This window comes from Anser brachyrhynchus (assembly GCF_964034855.1).
Source record: "Anser brachyrhynchus genome assembly, chromosome: 16".
In the NCBI taxonomy this organism is placed as follows: domain Eukaryota; kingdom Metazoa; phylum Chordata; class Aves; order Anseriformes; family Anatidae; genus Anser; species Anser brachyrhynchus.
Window position 1 is genome coordinate 914,344 of NC_137734.1, and position 6,000 is coordinate 920,343.

The window sequence follows — 6,000 nt, forward strand, 5'->3', positions numbered from 1 at the left end:
ACATCACATTTTCTTTTTTGTGCGGTAGTTATGGCGCACAATGCAGGACTAGGAGACGAAGAGATGAAAAATTCTCAACTAATTTTGCAAACAAAGGGTGAACCCTCTCTTCTGCTAAGTGTCTTTGCTAGTAAAACATCTGCTCTGTGATAGGGCTTAGCCTTATACCAATGCAAGAAGAGACAAAGAATTATGAAGCTATGCATCCTATTAGTATCAACACGCAGCTTACGGAGACAAGGGGATTTTATGGAAATAAAATATTTTTGAAAGAGCACTGGGAGGAGGAAAAAATTCTTTTACAAAGCAAGCATTCCTCATAGACCTGGAATCCACAGCACGTTGTAAAACTGAATTTGTTGCTGTTGTTTTTACTTTACAGCATTAATCACTACAGGCTTGCTTAGGTGGGCAGAAAAAATCCATTTTCCATTGTATTAACTTCACGGAATTTAAGAAACCTTTCAAGACCCACGTAAATGCAAGTAAACACTTCTGAGTCTGGCTGGTGCTGGTCTAGCCTGGGCAGGTGGCTGCGCCGGAGCACGACCAGCCGGATCCGTCGTGTCCTGATGCACCCCAAATGCTGCCAGAGAAGGCAGAAAGCCTTAAATCGCCGCAGCTATGTCTACCCAGAATTTGATTTAAAGCCCTGAGGAATGAGCATTTCTAAAACACTGTTTCCAGCCTTGCAGGGGTGAGGTCCCATTTAATTCTAGGTCCTAGCACAAGTGGCAGAGCTCACGCCAGAGCACACGCACTGTGCAGAGGCAAAATCAGCCAGGAGAGGCTCCCCCGAGGCACAGCCTGGCTGCAACAAGGACAGCGGCACCTGCCCACAAATCCTGCTGGCAGCAAATGCAATGGGCCAGCAGCAGCTGAGGGACAGGAGACCCTCCTCAGAGGTACTTGGTTCTGTGCAATTTCCCCTGGAAAGGTATCCTAAAAGGCAAGGTGTTCAGAAAAGCCTCTGCACGCTCACAGGCGGTAGGGAAGGGGAAGGGGCCAGTGGGAGAGACTTGCCCTGTATCCCAGGGGGCTCACCTGCGCGGGGTGCCAGCCCTGGCATCCTCAGTACTGTGATTTTTCCAGCTTTGGGCAAGCTGAATAAACACACACAGAGATCGCAGCGCCCTTGGCCTTCCCAGTCTCCTCATGGAGTTTTGCCCAGAACCAGGATGAGGAGCAAAAAGAAGCACCTGAAAGGTTCAGCACAGATATTTAACAAATTTATTTTGTATTTGCGAAAGATTAAGTTCATTTACAATATGGGAAAACTTCTCCAGTGACAACATGCAGCCTTTGCTTGATTTTTAGTATAATTATTTTATTACGATGTGAAGGAACAGATGGATTTGGTGCGTGCATCTGGAGATAAACAAACCTAAGTCAGGTGTATGCAGAAACACGCATTAGGACTTTTGGATTTTACTGTTCAGTCCCCCAGACACCTGCAGCTTTGTACAATATATATATACATTGCTTTAGCATATAAACAGCGTAGTCTAAGACCCAAGCTCATGGTTGTTTATATACAAGATTCCTAAGACCCAGCTTGCCTTTTATGAATTAACACATGTAGAATATGCAATTGATTCAGGAAAGAACAGACTCTTAAATTGCTCCAGAGGGAAAAACAAACAAACAAACAAAAAAATAAACAAATCAAACAGAAAGGAGGGGGGGAAAAAACACACACACACTACTCTTGGCTCATATACTTTGGATTTGACTAACAAGACATCACGGAAGAAAACATCCCTGTGGACTTAGAATTGATTTCATTTATTATAACTTCCAGAACAAAAGCTCTCAAGGGTTCTTGAAGTTTGATCTGAAAAAACAGAAATGACTTTACAAGAAAATCAAAAGAATATATTGCTGAAATCCTCCGCCTTGTCATCGAATAGGAAGCGGATCTCTGCTGGAAGGTTTTGCACACCACTGCCATGCTAGCAGGAACTGGTGTGGAAGCTGTCTGGGCATCACGTGGCATTGCCACTGGTTTGTCCCCTGTGCCAGCCCCAGAGAAACTGGTGCTGGGGGAAGCGAGGTCTGCTTGGCAGTAGGTTAAACAATGAGGTTTGGGATGCAGCAGGGAAATGGCCCCCATGGATTTAAGCCGGGCTCACCTCAGACACAGCGGCATCGTTGAGGGCCATCTCTGCAGTGTGAGCCTCTGTGAGCTGTTTGACATAAAACCAAACGTCAGCTGTCAACGCCAAGTTGTCTCAGAGACCAAGATTAAAGATTTGCACACAGTCCGCCTCCTCTCTGAGGGGCTGGGTGGGGAGACACCGCTTCCTACAGCCACGTGGAGCTTTCCTCACCGATGCTGGTAACAGGACCGCCACAACATCCCACCAGTACCCAACCAACCTCCCCTTGCAGTGCTTTTTGTTCTTATCAGTGGCCTGGAAGGAGTCTGTGTGTTTATTACACAACCAAGTCTGTTTTTCTTCCTCAATCAGGTTTTCTATGGCTTTTCAGCAGCTGCTTCCAGGCCCTTTCAAGGCAATTGAGGAATATATAGAAACCTAAATTAGAACAGATAGCTTTGCAATACACTCCCTGAACTCTGCAGCAGCTGCACAGGTGTTCAAAGCCGCAACGCCAGAAAATCAGAGATTTTATGCAAATAATTTAGTGCCTGAAAACACAAATTTAATGAAGAAGCAATGAGCATTGGAATGCTGCTGGTCCAATAAAAGCAGCAGAAGCAGGTACTCAGGAGCAGCTTTCTGCACTGGTCCAAAATCCTGTGGCAAGAGCCACACAACGAAAAGCCAAGCAGTCCATGCAGTCGCAGCACTCACTGTATCATGAGTGAAAGGGATGGTCTTGGGTCTCCCAGAGACCACTCGAAAGAGAATACTGGTAAATGTTTTCTCCCCAGTGGTTTCGGTTGTGCCATTCGTTGCCAGCATCACCTCAGGGCTGGCTGGCAGAGATGGAAGGGGAATCCTCTTCCCATTGCTGGCCTCATATTGTCTGAAAACAAAGATGGTACCACACATTTACTATTGGAGAAAGCCCATAATTACATAGATCTCAATGAGGAAATGAGGCCAGTAAGAGCAGCAGAGCCATTCTCCATGAATCTGCATGGATCCTGGCAGCTGAACCACACAGCAATGTTTCTGACAGTTGTTTCTGATTTGTGTTGCAGGAGGAAGAAGCTCTAAAACAGCCCAGAAACCACCAGGAAAAGAGTTGAGAAACTTCAGTCTCAGAAATGATATGCAGCTTGCACTTACCTCTAGAGGTATTTCAATGGAGCAATTATGCACTTTGGGTGGTTTGGGCACATATATAATTTTCCCTTTCTCAAATGCAATTACAGCTGCACAGAAACAGAAAGAGGTTTACAAACAAAACACCAGGATAATCAATGTATCAGATCAGATGGAAGACCATGATTTTAAGCTGCTGCCGAACTGTATTAAACCACCTAAATTAACTTAATGAGGTGTCAGAACAAGTCTGCTTGGTATATATGAGATATTTTTTTAAGAACGGCTCAGTCCAATTTAAAAGAGCAGGCTCAACTCCCAATCAACATAGCTTCTCCAAAAATAAAATACTTTACAAACTGCACACGTCTTGAGATACAGACCATCTCTGTATCTCAGGAGCATTACTTACAACTTATATGGTGCAGCAATCTCCGATATCCAATGGAAAAGCAACTTGAAAGTATTTTAGCTGTCTGAAACACAAGAGAAAGTTATTCCATTCCAGGCGCAGCGATCTAAGCATAAGTCAGGGAAAAAACAGGTCTGGATTGCTTTTCCCTTCAGAGGTGGCAGAATCCCCCCGTGCTGTCACACATCGTTTCAGAGATGCCATTATTCGTTAGCACTGCAGACCCGAGCAGCTGATCTCCTCCTGCGGAGATGGGTCGCGGAAGGATAGTGCACGCTGCTCAGAAGGCTTGAAGGGGTAATGAAGCTACTGTTCACTCCCTGCTCCTGCAGGGAGCCATTTGCTGCAGCCCTGGAGAGCCGACATCTCCACTCGTGGCCAGGAAGAGAAAAACGTGGTTCTGCTCTGCTTCAGCAGAGCGGCTTTGTAAAAGAGCCTCACAAAATGCACGCTCCCTGCCTACACCTGGAGGAGCCGAGTGAGAAAAGCTCTCATTTTCTCTCTCTCATGTGGTTCTAGGGAACATAATCAGAAATGAGCTGTGCCTTGAGTTTTTTCTTGTTGTTGTTGTTGTTTTTTAACTCAGACAGGATGTTGTTTCTTATTGTGGCTTCCATGCTTACGTCAATATTGCTGCGGACAAAATGAAACTATTATGAAACAAAACAAACCATTATCAGACAAAAGCAGTGACAAAAATGAGAGCGCTGATCATCAGGAGATGATTTGAACCCAGTTTAATGTTTTTAAGCGCTGCCTCCAGGCTGCTGCCTCGGGAGAGGGCAGTCTTAGCAAGCAAATGCACTGCGTTCCTCTCGGGTGAAGAGGAAGCAACGCAAACCTCAGCAGGCTTCATTTCACAGCTGTCTCCGGGCCAGCCAAGCCCGCAACCAGAAGACTGGTTCAAAAGGCTCATTCCTGAGCACCCGCCATGGCAGGGTCTGGACCAGGCAGCCTACAGCTGAGAAGCCACATCAGGCAGCCTGCGCTTCGCACCGACAGCACGAGCATTAACCCCAGGTCTCCACGCAGCAGCACAGACTGCGGCTGCTAGATCCCAGCTCTCACATCTGCAGCATCACACTGTCCGTGCAATGTGGTGGGAGCTCTGCATTAACCTAAATAAGGGCACTTTCCCCTTCTACAAGGGCATAGCTGAAGCCTCTTAGCAAAATATATGGTTGTAAATTATTCCAGAATATAAAACAGCTCACACCTAATGAAAGGCTGTAGGGCAGCATCTTGGTGAGCTGGCATCTGTGCAAGCCACTGCCTTAGCACAGAGGCAGAGGTGAACCTGCCAAGAATTTAAAATCAAAATAGTCTCAGTGGGTGACACCATGATATGCAGAGACATGGGGGAAACCTGAACCAAGCACCTGAACAAATAGATTCTCTGCTGGAAATAAATCCAAAACAAAGGTGGTAGACAGCAAATAAGAGCTGTATGGACTGAACAGTGCCGACAGGCCTTAGCACCAGGCTCTGGCCCACAGAGGCTTTTCTGCATGTGAAAGATCATCAGTGCTCGCCTCAGGCTTGTTCTGACACCTACCAGGCTGGTGTAACACGTGCAGCCCCCGCTGCCAACAGCTCTGCTCTCTGGCGAGCAGTCTGCCGGCAGCACCGCGCGCTGCAGCTGCCCCTCACGGTGGCGGTGGCCACATCGGGGACAGGGACAATGCCACTGCACAGACAAAGCCACACTGAGCACCTACCATGCACTGCCGCTTTGCACACACCAGGAGGCCGGGAGCCTCTCAGAGTCCGGCACAAAGCCGCACGGTGATAACAGCATCCTTGGGAAGCCTTCTTGGCCCTTCACCATCTACCATTTTTGGGGACTCTGCACAGGTTTCAACAAGGAACCCAGGAATAATGTTTTATTTCTTCAAAGTTTCTTTATAAAAATTTTAATTTCTTCTCCCTCCCTCCTTTTGCCCATGCAGAAGTCTCCATTATACTTTTCATATGATGCTCAAAGAAATTCACACTCCACAAGAGCCTTCACAGCCAACGCTCACCAAGTACCAAAGATACTGAGAAGAGCAGAAAAAAAACACCTTGACCCCAGCTCCAGGGATGCACTTTACTGGAAGAATTGTAAGATTCATGATATACAACCCGTGAAATGAGACAAGAAAAAATGAAAAGATGAATTTAGTCTCAGCGCATCTAGCAAAGCATCTCCTGCAGGTCTCTTTATACGCTTTTACAAACATGAACAATAATACAAAAAAAAAAAAACAGTTAAACGTGCAGCATAGGAGGAGGAACTGTCCCTAAGTAGCCCTGGCAGGAAGTGAAATGCAGAGAGAGGATAGAGAGAAGTGAGGCTGGCTTTTGCAAGGTCCA

General features: G+C 46.5%; 1 protein-coding gene across 1 annotated transcript in view; it reads right to left on the minus strand.

The window, feature by feature from the left end:
• LOC308179072 (BPI fold-containing family B member 4-like) overlaps positions 1-5,583 on the minus strand; it is a 28,827-nt gene extending 23,244 nt beyond the window's left edge. The window contains exons 1-3 of the mRNA XM_080558674.1: positions 3,646-5,583; positions 3,258-3,343; positions 1,045-2,991 (exon numbers count right to left, since the gene is read on the minus strand). The gene's annotated coding sequence lies outside the window, so the exon portion shown is untranslated. The remainder of the gene's footprint in view (positions 1-1,044; positions 2,992-3,257; positions 3,344-3,645) is intronic.
• Between the last annotated feature and the right edge of the window lie 417 nt (positions 5,584-6,000).